We start from the raw sequence: 24,078 nt of genomic DNA on the forward strand, positions 1-24,078 counted from the left end.
CTGATTACCAAGACACAGTACCTTTCTGCCTTCGCATTCACAGCTACTCCAGAGGGCAAAGGAAGGAAGCACAGGTTAGCATATCCACATCATAATTTACCTACAAACTGAACACAGTGAGTAAAAGCAGTACCTGATTAAAAAGAGTCTCGGTCTAGACATAAACATCTTCCACTGAACTATATAATGAAAGGTTCAAATGTGCAGAGGCCAAAAGACAGGGAGACCTGGACGATAAGAGACCAGCATCGGGAGGAGTAGCAGCTATGGGCAGAAAGGCACAGAATCAGAGCTGTGGGAATCTAAGTGGACTCTGGTCTGTTTCCAGAAATAAAGATGCTAAAGAAAGATATCAAACTAGGAATTGAGAAAAGAATGTTGGTGGTGGGTGGCACTCACCACAAAGAGCCAAGGTGAAAAATGCCTCCAGCTGCTACAAGCGACAGAGCCCTGCAAAATTTTCCTGGCCTTTACCAACCTAAAAGATGATGCTGTGAAAGTGCTGCACTCAATATGCCAGCAATTTGGAAAACTCAGCAGTGGCCACAGGACTAGAAAAGGTCAGTTTTCATTCCAATCCCAAAGAAAGGCAATGCAAAAGAATATTCAAACTACCGCACAATTGCACTCATCTCACACGCTAGTGAGAGAGTCATTTCCTAGGCAGGTTGATAAGGAGTCTAGGGGTCCCCAAGGAGAGAGGGGTCCGGAATTCTCAAGGAGGAAGAAAGGACAAACTTTTTTTTTTTCTTCTCTACATTCCTTAGGATTATATAACAATAATGTATCCTGCCTGAGGATAGTCTCTGGATTAAACCTGGCTAATTCTGTAATCTTAAAATATAAATTATGGGAGTAGACCTGGTCTTTACAAGGATGTATCCTGCCTGAGGACAGTCACTGGATTAAACCTTCTGGCTAATTCTGTTATCTTAAAATGTAAATTATGGGAGTAGGTCTGGTGAAGTCTTTACAACCTCCAGACATTCTTTGGATTCATTGGAGAGTATATAACTTCATTGCTAACACTAGCAAGTGGGTACTCTTTCTGCCCCCTTCTGATGCCTATGTCAGAAGCTTTCTCTATCTCCTTTATACTTTAATAAAACTTTATTACACAAAAGCTCTGAGCGATCAAGCTTTGTCTCTGGCCCCGGATTGAATTCTTCTCCTCTCGGGGCCAAGAATCCCAGTGTCTTCGTGTGATTCAACAACAACCTTTCACTAGCAAAGTCATGCTCAAAATTCTCCAAGCTAGGCTTCAATAGTACATGAACCGAGAACTTCCAAATGTTCAAGCTGGATTTAGAAAAGGCAGAGGAACCAGATATCAAATTGTCAACATCTGCTGGATCATAGAAAAAGCAAGAGAATTCCAGAAAAACATCTACTTCTGATTTATTGAGTACAGTTTGACAAAAAACTGTGAAAAATTCTTAAAGAGATGGGAATACCAGACCACCTTACCTGCCTCCTGAGAAACTGTTTGTAGGTCAAGAAACACATCTAGTTAGAACTGGACATGGAACAACGGACTGGTTCCAAATTGGGAAAGGAGTACGTCAAGGCTCTATATTGTCAACCTGCTTATTTAAATTCAGAGTACATTATGCAAAATGCCAGGCTGGATGAAGCACAAGCTGGAATCAAAATTGCCAGGAGAAATATCAATAACCTCAGATATGCAGATGACACCACCTTTATGGAAGAAAGGGTAAAGGAACTAAAGAGCCTCTTGATGAAAGTGAAGAGGAGAGTGAAAAAGCTGACTTAAAACTCAACATTCAAAAAGCTAAGATCATGGCATCTAGTCCCATCACTTCATGGGAAATAGATGGGGAAACAATGGAAACAGTGACAGACTTTATTTTCTTGGGCTCCAAAGTCACTGCAGATGGTGACTGAATCCATGAAATTAAAAGATGCTTGCTCTTTGGATGAAAAGTTATGACCAATCTAGATAGCATATTAAAAAGCAGAGACATTACTTTGCCGACAAAGGTCATTCTAGTCAAAGCTATGGCTTTTTCCATAGTCATGTATGGATGTGAGAGTTGGACCACAAAGAAAGCTAAGTGCCGAGGAACTGATGCTTTGAACTGTGGTGTTGGAGAAGACTCTTGAGAGTCCCTTGTACTACAAGGAGGTCAAACCAGTCGGAAATCAGTCCTGAATATTCATTGGAAGGACTGATGCTGAAGCTGAAGCTCCAATACTTTGGCCACCTGATGCAAAGAACTGACTTACTGGAAAAGACCCTGATGCTGGGAAAGACTGAAGGCAAGAGAAGAAGGGGATGACAGAGGATGAGATGGTTGGATGGCATCACCGACTCGATGGACATGAGTTGGGTAAACTCCGGGACTTGGTGATGGACAGGCAAGCCTGGAGTGCTGCAGTCTGTGGGGTCACAGAGTCAGACATGACTGAGCAGCTGAACTGAATTGAACTTACCAGCCTAGCTCATCTCTGCTCTGACCAATTGCTATATTTCCTTGATCAGTTTCACATCTGGCTCCCTCCTCAGTGAGGCTGGACGTGGACTGCCCTCCTGAACACAGGATCCAGGGCCCAAGAACTAACCCAGCGCTCCTGGCATCTGGTTTCCCACGTTCCGGTGTCTCCAGCCTTCAAAAGGGGCCTCTCCCCAACGTGAAGTGCAGGTGTGTAGGTTTTCCATCCCATTTGCTACGAAGACTCATTAAGTTTCATGCCCCAAATCATGGATTTAACTCATACTTATTGGGGATGAACGCTCTTAAATTAACTGTTTAGTAAAACTACATATAGTTCACCTAAAGAGCTATTTTGGTCCTTCTCCATTCTTGTATACATATTCGTTATATACACACCACTCCTATATTTATAAAATCTCAACATAAATATCCCACTTGGGTGTTACTAAATCAAAGCACCTCACTCAACACAAATATGTCCCCTGAATTATCTGTTTTATGTTACATAGGGCCTGAGGGGAGACTATTCTTGAATAAATGCACCAAAGAACAAAGGAAACAAGACCCAGCAACATGGACCAAGTAAATGGACTTGATACCAATTTGGTAATTTGAGAAGACATTTAACCATCACACTGATTCACTCATACAACAAATTTATAGTGTTTACTGTTACGGCATCACCAACTCGATGGACACGAGTTTGAGCAGGCTCGTCGGTGATGGACACGGAAGCCTGGCGTGCTGCTGTCCATGGGGCCACACAGTCAGACATGACTGAGTGACTGAACTGACTGGACTGTGATGGGGCTTCCAGGGGGCGCTAGTGGTAAAGTCTATGGTAAAGTGTCCAGTGCAGGGGACTTAAGAGACACAGGTTCAATCCCTGGGTTGGGAAGATGCCTGGAGTAGGAAATGGCAACCCATTTGTGATTTGAGTATGCACTGCAATGCTACACTTAAAAGAGTTTTTCACCTTCCCCCCGCCCCCCACCTTTTTTTTAAAGCCACACCATGCAGCTTGTGAAATCTTAATGCCCTGACCAGGAATTGAATCTGGCCTTCGGCAGTGAGAGAATGGAGTCCTAACCACTGGATGACCAGGGAATTCCCTCCTTTTCTTGTTATAAGACACCAGAGCTTTGACCTAACCATTCATTCTCTCTGATTTCTCAAAAGTGAGATACTGGTAGCTGTACTATGTCAACTTCAAGAAAACACATGGCAATTAGTTGTACTTTATGGTTTTAAAATAAATTGTGAATTTTACTAAAGGATACATACTTAAAATAATATTTAAATAGTTAAGAAAAAAATAAGGTATTTTGATAGCTTGAATGGATGCTAGTCTCCTGAGAGTACAACTATTTGAATATTCAAATTCTATCATTAGAAAATGACTAAAATGTTTCCAAAAATAATACAATCAGAAATTTTTATCTGTATCTTTATATTACTGTGGTCTTATTTCCTGCCCTGGAAACAGAGCGCACCCTTTCTTAATGGGACAGCTGACAGCTGTCTTGGTATGAGCAGGCACCTCTATAATCCTTATCATAGTCTTCCATCAGCAATTTCCATTTTCCTAGAAATTTCAGTGATTAATGTATGTAGTCAGTTATTAAGAACTTTGCATTAGGTTTAAGAGATCAGTCACTTTTGCATCTGAAAGTCACATATTTATACATTATGCTTTTAAAGAAATAAGAGTCCTTTGTGCCTTTCTAAATGTATTCCTTACAAAACAATAAGAAAAAAAAAGTTTTATTAATGCACAAGACTGAAAGAAATGTCAAGTATGCTAGAGTTCTGGTTTTGATTTTGGACTTCAGAGAAAGTAAAAGAAGCAGTGGAACAGAAGAGCCCTTTAATTACAATCCAATGTCCTAGAGAAGAATATTTGATATCTCTTCCAGTTGGCAGAGCTGGGGTAAGAAAATCAACTACAATGAGCACAACATAAAACCATCCCACCTCGTCAAGTTAATAAGGAATTACATCGTATGTCATAAACCTCCCTGGTTTTGTTTAAGACCTTCTTGGACACATTAAAAGATGGAAATGTTTCAAGAGTTAAATCAATAAATGTATTTACTCGACACAACCTAAGCCAATAAAGGTTTGTTCTAAGATTCCTCAAACTCCACTTCACTTTGGAGAGGGTGCATAAATGAGCATTTTTCTCTCCCAGGACAGTAGACCGCTCTGACAGGAAGATGGCAACAGTATGATGGCTCAGAGCCCGAGTCTGGAGTCACTGGCTGCACACAGACTGTCCACTCAGCCTCCGCATCGTGTGAGCCTTACGAAAACTAGCTATCACTCTAAGACTCAGTTTCTTCATCTGTAAAATGGGAATAAGAACAAGATTGTTGGGAGCATTTAATGCAATACTGATCATGTGTCACTTGACATAGTAACTAAGCATTTAGCACAAAGTATGCTTTAAATGAATGTCAATTATTTGTATTAGATTTGAAAAGGATTTATCATAGCTCAGTGGCCATGAAATAGTTTCCTTTACTTTCATCAAGCTCCTTTAAGGCCCCTTACTTTGTGTTTGTATTTAGAAATCTTCCTTTAAAACATAAAAATATCTATTTATGAGAAAAATAAAAGAGATATTTGGGGATTTGTTTTTGAAAAACAAGTATGTTATCTGCTCACCTGGAAATGCTCGACAGCCCCCATTTAGAAATAAAATGACTCAAAGACACTGAAATACAATCTCAAGAAATATAATATTGAATCAGTAACATTAGATACACTTTTCCAGAAGGAAACTTTCAGTCATGGGGTTACTGAAGGGAGGTCCAAGTAGCTCAGAACAAAGAAGTAGACAACTGAATATGTAATTTATATTGCATAGGAGGAAAATCTGACTTACTCACTTCATAAAGAAGACTGTTTTGGTCCTTCATTATCTAGTTTGATTGTTATCTACACAAAAACCATGCCAACTCCTCTGTTCTCTTACTAAGCGCAGAACTGACTAAGGAAGAACAAGAACCGTTCTCTTCATTAGGAACAAGAGACAATGGTGCCAGTAACAATCACCCAGGCTGAAGCTCCCATCGGCCCAAAGGGCTTATGTATCGGCACAGTCCAGGAGAAGGAGCCTGATGTGTACAGTCTCTGCAGTAGGCTGACCTTCCTCTGAAGGGACAGCGGTGGAGACATTCCCACTTAAGATGTCTATGACAGTACTCACCAGCAACAGAATCCAGGCTCCCTCCGGTCACAAGGGGTGTGTGGGGGTGGGGGTGGAGCGAGGAAGAGAAACAGGCTGACACTGCACGCGCACAGAGCACTGTCCCACCCACAAGGTCACAACAGAATGCGCTGGACCACAGTCCTCATGAGGCTGTACAATTGTTTTATCTTATCAAGAAACAAAGCTCTGAAGGGAAGATGGCGTGCCCAGGAAAATCAGCAACATGGCAGAGGTGAGAACTCCATCCATGTCATTCATGGGCAGAGAGAAAAGAGTGGTGGAGAAAGATCACTGAGAACTCAGCTTTGAAGTGCTAGACTTCACCAAGGTATGGTTCCTGTGGCCTTTGGTTTTATTTTCTATATTGTCAAAGTAAGTAAGGCAATAAAACTCAGGTTTTTATGAACATAATTTTTCACAATATCATCAAGTATTTAATCCCTATTCAAAAATTTTAATTTGTTTTTTAAATGCTTTTGCTTTTTTTTTTTTTTTTTTTTGGTGAGGGCGGGAGGGATTTTTTTTTTTTTTTGGCTGAGCTGCATAGCTTGTGGGATGTCAATTCTCTGACCAGGGATTAAACCCAGGCCATGACACTGAAAGCGCCAAGGTCTAACCACTGGACTGCCAGGGAAGTCCCTAAAACGTTTTAAAAGCAGCTTTTTCTCCACCTGACCAGGATCCAATCAAAGTGGTACATTCCTTTTGATCACTAGGTTCCTTTAGTCTTTTTAGCCAATAATAGTGTCCTTACTCGGAGAAGGTGATGGCACCCCACTCCAGTACTCTTGCCTGGAAAATCCCATGGACGGAGGAGCCTGGTGGGCTGCAGTCCACGGGGTCGCTAAGAGTCGGACACGACTGAGCGACTTCACTTTCCCTTTTCACTTTCATGCATTGGAGAAGGAAACGGCAACCCACTCCAGTGTTCTTGCCTGGAGAATCCCAGGGATGGGGGGCCTGGTGGGCTGCTGTCTATGGGGCCGCACAGAGTCGGACACAACTGAAGCGACTTAGCAGCAGCAGCAGCAGCAGTGTCCTTACTATTTTTTAAAATCACACTGGCTTTTTAAAGCATCACAGCTGCTGTCTTGTAAAAGGACCACATTCTGGATTTGGTTGTTTGCTTATATTGTCTTTTAACATATTCTGTCAGCCCCTCAATTTCCTGTAACCTGTGTTAGGTTTGCTTGGATTCGGGTTAATTATCCTTGGAAAGAAGATTTCACTGGTGGTGGTGTGTGCTTCATATTGTTTCACATCAAAAAACATCAGCTTGCCCCCTGTTACTGAATTTCAGAGTGATTACTTAGTTAAGTTGGTGAGCACCAGATTTCTCCATTATAAAAGTGGGTTTTGTTTTGTTTTTAGTGATGGTTAGTATATGTAATTTTTTGGTACTGTGTCTATATGTATAGTATATTCCTCAATAACTTCTCAATTTTTGTAGCTATTTTTTATGCTATAAATCTATCATGTTTTACTAATTAAAATTCCCCTGGCAACATTCAGTTTTTGAGTTGGGAATCTGGTGAGGCCAGATCTTCCCCACTCCCATTACTCAGTTACATTGATGAACCAACCCCAGATGCAGGCCTTTTTCTCTACCTGCCAAGTGAAGATGGTGGGCTTCACCCTCTGCAGGACAGGAGATTCCATCAGGATACAGACAAAATTCAATCACCACCCAAAACTCTAAGCACAATGCTAACCATCAGGTAAAATTTGTTATCATTCTGAAAATGTTTTTTATCGACATTTTATATATATAAATATATATATATATATATGTATATACACACACAGATTTTTTTTAAAAGCAAAATAGTGCTAAACGGCTTACAACAGCAACAGTAGTCGTTTGGCTACCCTTGGCCAACAGAGTCATCCACTTTTAACTCTTGCAGTTATTTCTTTTACTACTTTTGATCTCTGTATTTCTATATAATATGTAGAACTGTTACACTTAATTTAAAAATTGTAGTCATTATCTCTGACTACTTCTTACATAAGGTGAGGATTAGCTGCTTTTCCTATTTCAAGCTCTGGAAGAGAAGTAAACATGAACTCCTAGGGCTGCTACACTGAATTTTGATAGCAACTAGCACATGGTAAGTGGGCCTTAAAAATACTGTTGCATGTCATTGGATGAATTACAGATATCCAGCATAAAGTCAGGATGCAGTCTGCAGTCTCTCATAGCAAGTATGCATTGAACAGAATGTAGGAGAAATACCTAATCTCCCCAAATCACATACATCAAGTTGTTTATCTATATCTCTTTTAGTATGTTCTTAGAAAATATTAAAATTTAACCATTAAAATAATTTTAAAGGAGGTCATCATGAAACTAATTCAAAGGACTCAGTAAAAAATAATCTCTGGACCCCAAACATTTTTTTTTTCTAGATATTCTTAATTGGCAGTAGAGAAAATAATCTCTTTCTTACTTCATATGTGAGAAAGTAATCTTTTCTGAACAATGATGAGCAAACACTCTTGAAAATATATGAGAGACCTTCTCTGGAGTCATGTGGACTCAGAACTCAGCCCTTTGCCTCACAGAATTTACAGTTTGATGCTAAGCCGGAAAAAAAAAAGGTCTAAGTTATGAATATTCTGAAAAGACTCCCACCTCATTAATATGTCTCCAAACATGTTGCTTAAGGCTAAAGTTAATTAAATCACAGTACGCATAATTTTGAAGTGAACGGGTAATCAATCACAGGCAAAATTATGTTATACAGAGACAAAATGGGTGTAGTGAGTGGACATTAATATAAGTTAAATGAAAACAGATTCATACAATGGAAGGAAGTTTCCACCTGACTTGCTGCTGCCTCTTTGTATTGTCCAGCTTTCAGGAATATCTGAGGCAAATTGATGAAACAATTAAATATTCTTCTTAATTAAATATTCTTCTTCACCTGGAACCCTTTAAAGTGGTAAATCTTCCATTTAGTACTCTAGGAGAGTTTCTCAAGCTGACTTCAATGAGCATCAGATTTTATAACAATGAAATAAAACCCTTAAATTTACTGGCTGAATTACGTAGCTTTGTGAATTTGCCAAGAACTCTCTGTGTTCTGTTGTTGTGTGTCTACGGACCATTCACTTTTACTGCATTTCAACTATTTTGCAAGAAGGGAAAAGAAAGAAATAAATTAAAACCAGCCATTTTGACTACTTGTTAACAGTTCTCACAAAATATTCCCTGAGTTGTTTTTCTGTAACTAGCTGCGGGTGTCAAATATTCATGTATTATTATTAACAGGAGCAATTTGGAGAAGATTTCATTTTCTGTAGCTGCAATAATGTCTACCCCCTGTAATATTACTTCCCTTATATGTCTAGCTTTTACAACATTAAATCTTAGACTGGGAAGGTCTTAGAAAGAGCTACTTTCAAAACTCCATCTGAAGCATCTTCCTAGCAAGTGCTTATAACAGGAAGTGCTGCATGGTGGGCAAAAGAGCAAGGGACTGGGAGTCAGTTTTAACCATTTCTAACCAAGTCTAATGACAGATATCCAGGAAGTACTTGGGCAGTTATGTAACATAACACACACAAGAGTCAGTAGCACAGTGCAATGGACAGAACCCCAGGATCTGCAGGTGGAGTTTTGTCTCTTCAACGTGTGTGTCTCGGGACAGGTTGCCTATCTTCTCTAAGGCCCAGTTTCCCCGTCTGTCAAATGGAGAAAATAATACACCTACTTCACAACGTTACTTTTCAAAACCAAATGGGATAAACTGCATGAGCTACCATTATTAGGACACTTTAGATTAAAAACTGGGAACTAGATAAACCTACCTTCAAGGTTCTCAGATTAACAGTATTATGTACCTAAAGAAGGCAACTTTGTTTATAACTGACAGTTTTAATTCATGAGAGAAGAATATGAAAGTAAATTTTCATAGTACATGTAGTAGAAAAAATATTTTGTATATATTAACACAAACATATGTATGGTGGTTTCTAAGCATAAGCATAATATTGTTATTGTTCAGTCACTAAGTTGTGTCTGACTCTTTGCAACCCTATGGACTACAGCACACCAGGCTCCTCTGTCCTCAACTGTCTCCCAGAGTTTGCTCAAATTCATGTCCACTAAGTTGGTGATGCTATCTAACCATCTCATCCTCTGCTGCCTCCTTCTTTCGCCTTCAATCTTTCCCAGAATCAGGGTCTTTTCCAATGAGTCATCTCTTTGCATCAGGTGGTCAAAGTATTGGAGCTTCAGCATCAGTCTTTCCGTTTAATACTCAGGATTGATTTCCTTTAGGATTGACTGGTTTGATCTTGCAGTAAAGGGATTCTCAGGAGTCTTCTCCAGCCAATAATTTGCAAGCATCAAGCATAATATATAAGAAACAAAGAGAGCACAATCCAGGGTGCTGCCCCAAAGACAGTCCATCAAGAAGCACACGACAGCCAAGCACACCAAATAACTAAGTACACAAGACCATATAAGCTGAATGGTGACTAAGGGGTCCAAATCATAAATTCCAAGGAGCAAGGACTGAAGCCCTTTCAGGAGGCGCAGTCAAAGAGGGAGGAAAGGGAATTCGAGCTGGTCCTTAAAGGTCCTTATTCAGAGAGGAGGCATGGAAGATGAAGGTTGTTATTTCAGACAGAAAGAATGTGCTGTCCTGTCCAACCCCCACCTACAATTTAAACTAATGATAAAGCTGCAAACCAGTCTCAGAAAGTTCCATGATTTGGAGTGAGAAGAAGTGAGGGAACTTGAACCACTTATAACTTTGTAGATAAGGTCGCCTTTCCCCATTGAAAGTTAGAATAAAGGTATGAGGAGTAATGTTAGGCAACAATTGGTACCCAGGTCAGCGTTCCTCATCCCCCAGGGTTTGCAGGCCCCAGTTGCATCAGGTGGTCCTCCTGAAGTTGGGTCAGGGTAAGAACATACATCCAACAGGCCACAGCAGCATCCGCACTAAATTGGGCTTCATGAGAACACAAAATGAAGAGTGTAAGAAACACAAGGGGTTAAAGTATCTAGTGTGGTTAAGCTTATCATAGTTTCATGAGTCTACAGAGTCTCAAAGTCTCCTTTGTGCACTGGGACCATGAAATGCCCTCTCCACCATCTCCTCTTGGGGGCTCAAGGCACCCTTTCCCTTCTCCTTTCACAGTTCCTCTCTCCTAGGATGGGCACACTTTCTCCCAACAGTGCTGTGGACCAGAAACCTGAACCTCCTCATGGACTTCTGTCTCTTCCCAGACTCTGTAACGGATGGGTCACCATCTCCCCAGTCTGGTCTCAGCTCATCTAATCTGTCCGTTCTCTAGACTGCTGCCACCAAGAGTATCAGCTGTAGGATAAAAATCTCAACTCTTCTTTAGCAAGGCAGAAAAAGGGCATCATTATCTGGCCCCAGCCAACCAGTCTGACCTGAGCTTCCAACACGTCCCTTGAAATTTGCATCCTGGCAACATCTAATTACTGGAGAGCCCAGAATCCATTCTGCTCTGGGGCCTCCCTGAGTTGCACACACCCTTCCCTCCCACTATGCTGACAACTTGGAACATTTCTATTCAACCTTCTAGCCTTGGCTCAAGTCCTTTCTCTGCTCTGTTTCCTGACACCTGCCCACATGCTGAAGTGCTCCCTATCCATGTATCTGCTAGGACAATGATATTTCACAGTATCTTCATACTTGCTCTGTAAGCTCCTTGAAATTGATCAAAAGCCTTTTTCCTGCCAGCCCTAGCATCTTGTACACAGCAGCCCACCCAAACAAAACTTTGTTAAGCAAATGACTAAATTTTAAATGAAAGAGAAGAACTGATATTATATGGTTAAAATCAACAAGTTTGATTTACTGCAATTTACTGAAATTTACTGCAAACATTACTCAACTTAACTGAGTGGGGGGGGGGGGGTGGGCTTGCATGGGAATATTCTTTGTATCAGTTTTATCTTTCTTTTGAAACTACCAAGCCAATGAAATAGCCTCTCACATGTTGTACAACAGGGCAAGGAAGCAAAGAAGCATTAATTTAAAAGAAATGACTTCTGCGGTACCACCTGAATTTACAGAGTTTGGGAACTCTTTTCCTCCCCTCCAATACTCAAATTTATTTAGAATATTTTCAACCCTTTCTCCACTACCAAAACAACAAAAATAGATCAAAAAGAATACCACAAAAATTTAGAACCAGCCAGTCAATAGAGATTTAGCATCACCTTAGCTTTGAGAACTCTCAAAATTACTTTCCAAGCCTCCCTATAAAATGGGAGATGTTATAAAATTGTCTGCATTCCCTGAAGGAAAGGGTGACACACAGACTTATGCCAGAGGTCACAGGACTGAACTCTAAAATCCTCAAGTTTTGAATATTTGGTTAATTGCAATCATTTACTTTCCCTGGGAATTAACAGAAACCATCTGCTTAATGATAAAGCTGAGCTCTGCAATTATTTGAGGAAAAATGTGCCACAGTCAGCATAAGAGAGTCTTACTGAGGAAGCCTGCTAGACATACATATTTCTTTTCAATAATTAAAGCCAATCTCATTCATTAATTAAAAAATTTTTATTTATCAGCACCGCCCTCATTAATATACACCTATGCGACCTTCAATTTCAAACTTACAGTAGGTTAAATAAGCATTATTGTACAGATGGCTGCTATCACACACCAGAAAGTTGAGGCGATCATGAGAAAAAATAGAGATGAGAAATAAATGCCCACTCTGAGCCACATATCCGGCTCTGGGTCTCATACCTGTATGCCGCGGGGGATACTTTCCTCTCCCAGCAAATAGAAAAATGGCTGGGAGTGCTCCAAACAAAATGCCTTTGAACTGGCCATCTCTCAAAGCTCCTGCTAATTCTAACTACAGTCCTGCTAGCAGATGTGAAGAAAAACAGGCAACTTTTGTTACACGGCAGCCTACAGAATGGGTAGAGTCCTCTGAATGGCTGTAAATATTGATCCACCTGTGAAGAATAAGGGTGCCATCTCTGTATGGTAGCAAATAAATAAAGCAGGGAGAGGACACACGTTGGGCCAACAGCTTCCAGCCTCTTTCTTCTCTGCGTGTGTGGCCCGAGGGAGGAGGAGATGTTTATTTGGACATCCTCCCTTCCGAAAAGAAGCCAGCTGACTGTCTGCTTTTGTATGAGTATGATGCTGGAGTCCAGTTACTAATAATTTCATAAGCAGAGGCCATCCAGTTTTAAACCACTGTTATGAAGCATTTGAATTTTTAAAGCGAGTTGGTAAGAAGCAGCTGATCCTCACCACCCCAGCCCACCAAAACTCCCACTTTGCTTCTACAATGTTGAACTTGTAGAACTACAATAACAATGTAGTTATTGTTGTTCAGTCACTCAGTCGTGTCCAACTCTTTGTAACCCTGTGAATGTAGCCTGCCAGGATCCTCTGGCCATGGGATTTCCCAGCAAGAATATTGGAGTGAGTTGCCACTCCCTTCTCCAGGGAATGTTCCTGACCCAAGGACTGAACTCATGTCTCTTGCATTGGCAGGCGGGTTCTTTATGGCTGAGCCACCAGGGAAGCCCATTTAAATAGTAATCACTATGGACCTTAACCTACAGAAGAACAGAGAGGGTAAGAAGATGGGTTTTGCAAAATGTGAGAGATACTGATTGAAATCTCTATTAACCATTCACTACCTGTATTAGAAAGGTACTTAATGTCATTATAGCTATTTCTGTAAAATGGAAAAAGTAATAGTGTCTACCATAGAGGGCTGTGAAAATCAAATAAGACAATGTGTAGAAGTGTTTAGTCCGGGGCCTGGAACAGAGAAAGTGCTCCATAAATGTGAGTTATCCTTGTTATTTTCATTCTTATTATTATGGCCAGCCTCATAGTAGAAACTAGAAGGGAGACTCAGGAATCATGAATATTCCTGAGGGATCACCACTGCCAGGGGGCACCGTTGCCAGGAAGAAGGCATCCTTTCTTTTCTCTTGAAAAGGAACCCAGCCAGGGAGGAAATTAAGAGTTGGGCTTGGGTAACTGTGAGCAGTACTGTGAGCAGCCATTCTCTCAGAAATGTGCACCCCGGTTTTAAAGTTGAGCAAACACAAGTCTTCTGGCAAAGAGGGAAGTGGTATTCTAGAATATGAGTGTTTGTATGCCACCTTCGGTTTCTTTTTAAAAAATTTTCAAACAAGTATGTCCATTGCATTATGCTATTGAAAGGTACACAGGCTCTAGAATCAGAAGAATCAGAGTGCCTCCTCACGCTGTCATCTACCAGCTTTGTCACCTTGAGCAGGTTACTTAACCTCTGTCAGCTCTAGCTTCATCGGTGAAGCAGAGAGAAGATCAGGCAATCTGAATGGGACAGAAGGAAAGGTATCTTCCCACATATGTTAAAGAGAATGGGCTACACAGTTGGACCACCTGGGTTTAAGCCTGGCTCTGCCACTTACCCTAGGGGACCTGGGGCAAATCCCATGAATGTTTGCTTCAGTTTCCTCCTTTGAAAAATGATAATAAAAATACTCATCAAGTTATGTAAACATTAAACAAGTTGATACTACAATGGGTCCTAGAACCGAATTCATTTTACTTACTATTGTAAAGGTTAAAAGAGATAATGCATGTAAGCCTTGTATGTATTAAGCGCTCATTACCTCAGTAGCTATCATTCTTACCATAAAGAAATTAGAAGATACAAATGAGCAAAAAAGTAGAAAGAACTCAATTTTTAAATGGAAACTTTTAGAATTAAACAGTAAAAAATGACCAGAATTGTGGCTGAATAAAGACACTTTTTCTAAGAAAACTATGGAAATTTATTTCCCTAATTATCTATTAAAAAGGAGTCTTGACTAGGACATTCCAAAGGTGGTGGATGACATATTTCCCTTTTAGACATATTAACAGTTCACAAGTTGTTCAACAGAGGGACTAGAAACCTGTAAGACAGAAAAAGCATCACACAAGGTGAGGCGAGTACCTATTAAAAAGGGGAAGTTTTAAGTTCAAGACCCAAGAGAAGAAGAAGAGAAGAGGAGGAATGCATTTATTAATGCCAACAAATCCAACTTCTATTCAGGGTGGAGATTTTAAAACAAGGAATTTTTCCCTTAAAACTCAGGTTCAAGCTCCCTTTATGAACTCTTTCCCTAAGGCACTGAACAATTATGGGTATTAATATGAAAGTTCCTCTAGTCTGAATGGACCTAGACTTTTTTTAACCCAGGGAAGGTCTAGGTCCATTCTCCATTCTATGTGACTCAGACTAGAGGAACTTTCATATTAATACCCATAATTGTTCAGTGCCTTAGGGAAAGAGTTCATGAAGGGAACTTGAACCTGATAGACTTCCCTGGTGGCTCAGATGGTAAAGCGTCTGTCTACAATGCAGGAGACCTGGGTTCGATCCCTGAGTCGGGAAGTTCCCTGGAAAAGGAAAAGGCAACCCACTCCAGTACTCTTGCCTAGAAAATCCCATGGACGGAGGAGCCTGGTGTCCATGGGGTGGCAAAGAGTCGGACACGACCGAGCGACTTCACTTTCACCATACTAGATGGGGTTCCCAGGTGGCGCTAATGGTACAGAACCTGCCTGCCAATACAGGAGAAATAAGAGACATGGGTTTGATCCCTGAGTTGGGAAGATCCCCTGGAGGCCATGGCAACCCACTCTAGTATTCTTTTTTTTTTTTTTGCCCCAAAGAGCCTCTTTATTCACAGCAAAGGACCTCACCATAGCAACACACGTCAATTCCCTGAGAACTTTTCTCCTCTTATCGTTCACTTTCCTAGCTATGTCTTGCAGAAAGAAAAACAGACGGCAAAAAACACACCTCACTGGTCAGGTGCGCCAGGCTGGGAGGAGACGGGTTCTGTGAAGGAGGTGGGCAGGGAGAGGCCAGATATCATGACACATAAATACACAGAGTGTTAGACATTTCCATCAGCTTTAACAACAAAGATTATCCCAGGTTTGGCCTCTGCTTTTTCTGATCCACAGAGAAGGTAACACCTTCCCCAAGCCCCACTCTAATATTCTTGCCTGGAGAATCCCATGGACAAAGGAGTCTGGCAGACTACAGTCCATGGGGTCGCAAGAGTCAGACATGACTAAAGTGACTTAGCATGCATGCACCATACTGCTGCTGCTAAGTCGCTTCAGTCGTGTCCGACTCTGTGCGACCCCATATAGACGGCAGCCCACCAGGCTCCCCCATCCCCGATTCTCCAGGCAAGAACACTGGAATGGGTTGCCATTTCCTTCTCCAATGCATGAAAGTGAAAAGTGAGAGTGAAGTCGCTCACTTGTGTCTGACCCTCAGCGACCCCATGGACTGCAGCCTACCAGGCTCCTCCGTCCATGGGATTTTCCAGGCAAGAGGACTGGAGTGGGGTGCCATCGCCTTCTCCAGTGACAGTACTACATACATATAATTATTTTCTAAATATAATTATTTCCAATGTATTTTTAAGTTTCAAATGACTTAAGAGCTCAGGGTTGAAATTTTTCTTATGGTTTTTTTTAATGGTTTAACACATTTTTAAATATGACAAATGGATATATGTAAGTTATAATACAGTCCAAATATTTTAATAAGAGGAAATAAAGCTTACTTATTAAAGAACAGCTTTTTAAAACCATCCCTCTAGAATTTTTCTAGAATAATAGAAATATCTATACAGTATTTTCTTTCTCTGTTACTTGGTTACTCACAATTAGCAACAATCTCACTCTTATTCCTAGTGCATATAAACCTTTCATTGTTCTTGGGAGCCCAGGAAGTAAAAGGAATTACACCTTTTAGCATTTAATCACCAAATTTGATTTTCTTTACAAATAGCCTGAAGGTAAGTCTGTAATATTATGTATCTCTTAATTCCACTTGGAAGGTAAGCAAACACTTACCACCCCACTTGGTTCCTGGATACAATCAGTATTCTTTTCTGTGGTTCAGACATAAAGCCCTATTGATTATATTCAAGTGGCTACTTACAATGGTGCCTTAAGCAAGTGCTTGTTGAATTCACTGAAGGAGGTTCTCTGGCCTTGGCAGAGGCAGAAACTACAGATAGACTTCATTACCACCCTTCCCCAGCTTTAAAGGTTTTGATGGCTTCCCAGGGAGGAGAATGAAGCCCCAAACTGGGAAACCTGGTCCTCTGACCTGTCCAACTTCATCTCACAACATACTCGTCTTTGGTCTTTCTAATAACCACTAACAGTAATAACTACCCACACAGGATCTAAGCATTGGATACAAAGCAATTAATTTAATCCTTACAACAACCTTTTAGTGGAGGGACTATTATTATCCCCACTTTCAGAAGAGGTTAAATGGCCTGAGATCATCCAGCTAGTAAGTGCGGCAGCCCAGATTCAGACAAGCACAGTGTGGCTCAGGTCTGAGTTCTCCCATCTGGATCCTGATTCAGAGATAAAGTCTGGCACAAAGTAGGACCTCAATAAACCTTTATTAAATGATTGGACCGGAGAAGGCAATGGCACCCCACTCCAGTACTCTTGCCTGGAAAATCCTATGGACGGAGGAGCCTGTTAGGCTGCAATCCATGGGGTCGCTAAGAGTCGGACACGACTGAGCGACTTCACTTTCCCTTTTCACTTTCACACAATGGAGAAGGCAATGGCAACCCACTCCAGTGTTCTTGCCTGGAGAATCCCAGGGACGGGGGAGCCTGGTGGGCTGCCGTTTATGGGGTCGCACAGAGTCAGACACGACTGAAGTGACTTAGCATAAATGATTGGACAAATGACTTCTACAATTAGGCAAGAAGTCTATACAGGCAATCTTAACTTCTTAATATCTACACACAACTGCATTATGGGTTTCAAAGGATTTAAATGGATAACACAGAAATTTTTTCAACAAATATTTCAGAACACCTACAACGTGCCAGACCCCCAGGCTAGAAGGAGACACTATCCCCAAAGGGCTGACAGCCCAGTACAGGACACAGACCAAGAATAGTGCACTAATATTTCCCAGAGTGGTGACTGCTGGGTGCTAAACAGACACAGAAAATCTTGTCCGAGCTGCACAGAGCTAAGCCTTGGGAAGAGTACAAGACAACAGTGAATGTTCTATAAATAAAGTCAGTTTATTCAACACATATTCATTCTGCTTTAACCTTCTGTGAGCTGGCCCAGGACAGCGCCGGGGCTGAGGAGCAATGCAGCTGCTGTTTGTTAAATGGATGAAGAAAGGGACAAATGAAGGAAGCAAGCCAGCTGTGACAGGTCACATAATTTGTCCTGGAAAATGTGTTTCAGAGTCTAACTAAACTTGCAAACTCATGTAGTTTAGGTCTTTTGTTACATCAGAGTAGGAGAGGAGCTAGAGTTTGCAAGTTCCTGCCCCCGCTAAAAATGGGGGGGAGGTTAAATCAATATTCAAAATGGCAAACGGACTCCAGATTTTATATCACCTATTCACATACCACCCTCTCTTCCTTTCTGCAAATGCTTTTTTTTTTTCCCATGCTGAACAGCTTTCAGGATCTTAGTTCCCTGACGAGGGATGAACCCAGACAGCAGTGAATGTGCCGACTCCTACTGGACCACCAGGGGATCCCTCAAATGCTCTATTTTTAAAGATGTTGATGTTTGTTTAAAAGATGCTTTAGGAACTGGAAGGGGCTTCCATCATAGCTCAATCATAGCTCAGTTGGTAAAGAATCTGCCTGCAATGCAGGAGGCCCCAGTTCGAGTCCTGGGTCAGGGAGATCCCCTGGAGAAGGGATAGGCTACCCACTTCAGTATTCTTGGGATTCCCTTGTGGCTCAGTGGTAAAGAGTCCACCTGCAATGTGGGAGACCTGGGTTCGATCCCTGGGTTGGGAAGATCCCTTGGAGAAGGGATAGACTACCCATTTAGGAACTAGAAGGGCTAGATCCCTCCTAATATCATCTATGACACACAATTTGTATAATACTTGAGTATTACAATTCTGAGCTTTCTGTGGGAGTCATTTTGTTTTTATAAAAACTAGCAAGTCAGAATTCTAGGTTTCATGACTGTTTTATGTAACCATGCAAAGTTTTTCTCCCCATATAAAAAAGGCTCCTCTTACACACTAAATTACTTATTCCAAAACCATCACGATTTTTTTCAATCAAAAAGTGAACAGCTTTGACATTTTAAAATAAGAAACTGTCACTTTCAGAATTTGATTAAACTATTCTAATAGCAGGCTGGAATCATTAAAATTGGCTTTTAGAGAGACACTTCACATGCTTAGTAACTGGCATACTATAGTGATGACAGTCTCCAAATCAAGCTTCCAAGTAACACAGTGTCTCTGAAGACTGGATAAAGGCAAGTCACACACAAGCTACTCATTACAAGTTATGTTTCAATCTTGTTTAATCAGACAAATGCTATATGTCCATAATAAAGCAATGGTGTTTTACATAAATAAAATGTTTATACTTTTGTTGCTGTTTAGTTGCTAAGTTGTGTCTGACTCTTTTGCGACCCCATGGACTGTAGCCTGCCAGGTTCCTCTGTCCATGGGATTCTCTAGGCAAGAACACTGGAGTGGGTGGCCATTTCCTCCTCCAGGAGATCTTCCCAACCCTGGGATCAAACCTACTTCTCCTGCGCTGTTGAGCCACCAGGGAAGCCCCTAATATTTATACTGTAGTGCACACATATTTTTATGTAAGAAATGGAAAGATATTCTGCAAAATCTCTTTACCACTTTCATTCAAAAGTAACATACAAGGAATTCCCCAGTGGTCCAGTGGTTAAGCCTCCATGCTTCCAATGCAGAGGATGCAGGTTTGATTCCTGGTCAGGGAACTAGGATCCCACATGCTGCAGAGCTCAGCAAAAAATTTTTTAAAATGAATAAAAAAATTAAAAAGGTAACATACAAAAGATCATTTCATAATTCTTCTCTTTGTCCATTATTACCATTAAGCGTGAAAAAGGGAGGGAACAACCAATAATTTGTTAATGGTTTACGAGAGAAATGCCAGATTAATTAAAACAAAAAAGGCACAATGTTTCCTAAGATTTACTACCATTTTATTGAAGGGCAAACTTTCTTTAAAATTCCAGATGTGAAAGTGCCTTAGGAAAATTCCAATGCTGTTGTGGAAAATGCAGTGACAGTCTCCAACAGGACTCGGCTTGTCTGGGTCCCCAGCAGCTCTCCTGGGGCCAGCAGATGCCAGCCGGGAGTGGGAACTGGACCACAGGCTCACAGAACGAGCATCATTGTTGCCTTTGGGTCACTAAGCTACAAAGAAACACTCTGTTTTAAAAGTCTTCTTATGGAAAGTAATAAAGTGCTATTTCTTGGCTTTTATGACCTTATATTCTTTTAAAGAACTTCATTTTCCCATAGAGGAGCCAGAGTTGATGTATATGGTTGATATGGTATGAACCACAGCCAAGGGATGCCATGCTGAGAAGGGAGAATACTCTGCTGGCAGTGCAAGTATATTGAAATAGTTAATTTTCTTAGCAGTCAAATAGCTACCAAATAGACAGGATTTCTTTTTTTTTTTAATCTGATACCTAACCTGGCATACTGAATTGCATGATTTATTTTATACATTTTTTTTTTTCTCCCCATTTGTGAGATGTCCTAGCTATTAGGTTGCAATGTAGAGGGTACATTTCTACAGAAAATTGAGAAATTGTGCACAGTAGAGTCTGAAAAAAACAAAAGAAAGAAAATCAAAGGACAATGAGTTCAGGCCTCTGTGAAGTGCTAGACATGCACTGAAACTCCTACAAAAAAAAACACTTTTTCTTCTTTGTCACTAATATCTCTCATTTCAACATCCACTCTGCTTCCTGGTGGCTTTTAGAAAATAACATTAACCTACATAATCCATTTAGCTGTCAGAGATCTTTTAACCTGAAGAGTTATTTTGATGTCAAGATGTTTAAATGCTCCTTCCTAATCAAAATGCACCAAAATAAAACCTAGTTAACATTTTCCATGTGAAGGGAAAGATCTTGATCTCTCTTCCCTCAGATACAGGCTACCAACCTGCCTTTGGCTCCAGTATTGATTCTACCTGATTTGAATGTGAAAGTGAAGTCGCTCAGTCCTGTCCGACTCTTTGCGACCTTGTGGACTGTAGCCAACCAGGCTCCTCCATCCAAGGGATTCTCCAGGCAAGAATACTGGCATGGGTTGCCATTTCCTTCTCCAGGGGATCTTCCCCACCCAGGGATCGAACTCAGATCTCCTACATTGCAAGCAGATGCTTTAACCTCTGAGCCACCAGGAAAGCCCCTACCTGATTTGAGTGATAATTAAACAGATTTTTACTCCATTTTCACAGCAAGGGAAGTACATTCCAGGTGCAGTCTGGAACCTGTGCTGAAGGCATTCTTACAAACACCAAACACTGGCAAGTAAAACAACTGTATCCATGCTCCCTAAACACTGCTTCGCAAAATTAGTGTGCTAACCAATAGTTCTATATACTCTGGAAAAGAAATAAATAGGCACAAGTTCTTCAAACAAAGTAGAGAAGTAAAATTTTAGATACCATAGATAAAACAGGATCTCATTCAACATTTGGATATTCTTAGTCTTTGACTCAATATTTAAACTTATTTAATACCATTTCTATTATCTGAGACTATTTGTTGAAGAGTGCGGGAAAAAATGTCAGAGACAGAAAGTGTGGGAGACAATAACTGATCCAATTTTCCATTAAAAGCAAGCATTTGTCATTTCTATATTTTATTTGAACTAGGCAGTTATTTAGTTACATCTGCCCTTTACCTTGGCTAAAGCCAGCAGCCCTAACCCCGGACAGTCATTTCAGACAAGGCCACTACTGTTCACAAGGAATGACAGGCAAGAATGAATGTGCATCTGATTCTGGAAAAAATACCCCTTCATCTTGGTAAGTCAAAGGCACCATCTTTATGCAAGAAACACATGTAACATTGGCAGTTCCGAAAATCAGTAATAATATTGCTAACTTGTGTTAATAGTAAAACAATATTAAATAGAATCCTGTCCCCTTAGAAGAACAAAAAATGTCTTCCAGGATCTGTGATGCCTGAAATGCTATAAATCTCTGAAGACAGGTTATATCCTTCCCACTTCCCTGAGGCATTTGTCACGTTGCCAGACAAGATTAGAACCAGATAAGCCTCAGACACTTTTTGAAGATATTAGAAAGATCATGTTAGGGAAGTGGCTTAGAGGTTATACTTTATCAAACCAACATCCTTCAAATGCCTCCTACTAATAATAGAGTGTCATCTGCTGCAGCAAGATGGTGGTCACTGAGGCAACAAGGCGGCTATATATTTAGTAATAACCTTTATTCTGTTTTCCTTTGTGTGTGTTTGTGAGGGAAAGATCTATTAAAAAAATAATAACACAATAGAAAAGTCTCCAGTAGCCAAAGGCATTTTTCATTATGAAAACCCTTTTTAACCACTCCCAGTCACTTCTCTGACCTTCTTTTTTCTACTAAACTTTCCTGTTACTCCACCCAGATTTTTCTCCTGAATACTATTTTTTTTTCCCCTACCCCATCTAACACTCATAGAATAGCTTACTGCTGGCATCTATTAATATCTTTGGTGAATATGTGTTTCAAGTGCATTATTTACAGTAGAAAATTAACTCTGTTCTGTCTAAGAATTGATGATATAATTTGGTTTAAATTAAAAGATCATACCTTAGAAGTCCACAAATGCTTTTGAATTGCAGGTAAATACATATGTTGCAAATCCTCACTAGAGATTTTATCAGGATACATAATGAAATTCATCTTATTTTCCATTTTAGATATCTTTTTAGAGAAAATGATTCAACATGTATGTAGAATAACTATGAAAATGTATGTAAAACATGTATGTAAAATACCTAAGAATGGCCAAGATATATTGCTAATTCAAAATCACTGTGGGAAATTTGTCAGTCATTAAACTGCCATCTTATGGCTGCTCTCAGACAAATAGGTGAAAATGTAATGTCTCACTCCCCATTTTTAAATCAATCAAAAAGCAAAGATATCTTATCTCATTTATTGTATTAGAAAATTAAAATATATGTGCTAACAGGGTTAAGACTACAAAGGGAAAGATTAAGAGGGGGAAGCAAACCTCACTAGAGATTGTCTAAAAGAGTGAAACCCAGTTTGAAGATGTAAAAGATGTTGATAGCAGACTCAAAGTGTATTATACACATAATAGAGCTAAAGGAAATTAAGAAAAGCTGCTAATGTACTTGAAATGTTCCTGAAATCAGCTGAAGTGAATTCCGAAAAATAAAGCACCTCTGGAAGATACCTTCAAAATAATTTTAGAAACAGAAAAAAAAAGATAGAACTAGCAATGAAAAAAATTAGAAGTGAATAAATGAATGAATATATGTAAGAAATACCAAAGGTGTAGGGATTCACCATGAAACAGATGAGAAAGAACCAAAGCAAGGCAAAGACCTGCACATAAAACTTAAATATCAACTTCACGATGTGGAGAAGAGATGGCAACAGTCTCCTTAAGTGAAGAGTGACTTTAGTACCCTAAATCACAGACAGAAAACAGAAAAAAATGAATGATATAAAGGGGGAAGAAACTTGGCTGCTGAGACAGCTGGTGGAAGTCACTGGCCAGAAACACTGGATCACCAACAAAGATGTGACTTGCATTCCAATTTTAGCAGATTTAATTACAATTTTAAAATTGTGATCCAGACAATTTCACAGCTCTGGAAGATACAGAACTAAATTACTGCCACAACTAGAAACTTGCCTGTGAGAAGCCAAATTCAAGCAGGGTGAGTAAGAATACTGACTGCTTCTTTCTCAAACTACATTTAAATATTGGGGTTTTTTAAAGCCCAGTATTTTGTTTTTAATTTTTCTGAAAGATTTAATTACAGACAAACAAAAATCCCAATCAATTGTTTGATAATTAAATACAGTTAGGAGAACCTATGATTTATCATGCAAATCAGGACACTTTTCCCATGCAATTAATAACTATGTTGGCACAACAGATATAAACCAGGATGTACAGTCACCCTAAATACAGCACAATTCTAAAGTGAAATAACATAAAAAAATCTTGAGAGCTTGTTTGGAGGTTCTAGCAGGGGAGCGCAGCTACTCGTATACCCTTGACCGAAGACCGGTCCTCCTCTAGCGGGGATGGTCGTCCTCTTCGACCGAGCGCGCAGCTTCGGGAGGGACGCACATGGAGCGGTGAGGGAGGAAGGGGACACCCGCCTAGCCAGCCAGATCAGCCGAATCAACATAAAAAAATCTTGAACTCATCACCTCACCCTTCTCCCAACTTCCACTTTTGGAAAGGGAAAAATGTACCTTTCCAAAATGCTATCAAAATTTTTCTGGAGGTCATATTTTAAAAATGTAGGAATAACATTTCCCAAACTTCACAGCAGAACTCAAAGAAATAT

The 24,078-nt window shown here is 40.3% G+C and overlaps 1 protein-coding gene and 1 long non-coding RNA gene across 3 annotated transcripts in view; one reads left to right on the forward strand and one right to left on the reverse strand.

The window, feature by feature from the left end:
- The window catches only part of PRICKLE1 (prickle planar cell polarity protein 1), a 112,952-nt gene that overhangs the window by 60,020 nt on the left and 28,854 nt on the right, over window positions 1–24,078 (reverse strand). The window lies entirely within an intron of this gene.
- Window positions 3,521–19,980, forward strand: LOC113893017. The gene is made up of 2 exons (XR_003511193.1): window positions 3,521–5,998; window positions 19,731–19,980. It is a non-coding gene; the product is annotated as an uncharacterized LOC113893017 (long non-coding RNA).

The sequence above is a fragment of the Bos indicus x Bos taurus genome, chromosome 5, assembly GCF_003369695.1.
Source record: "Bos indicus x Bos taurus breed Angus x Brahman F1 hybrid chromosome 5, Bos_hybrid_MaternalHap_v2.0, whole genome shotgun sequence".
NCBI classification, from domain to species: Eukaryota; Metazoa; Chordata; class Mammalia; order Artiodactyla; family Bovidae; genus Bos; species Bos indicus x Bos taurus.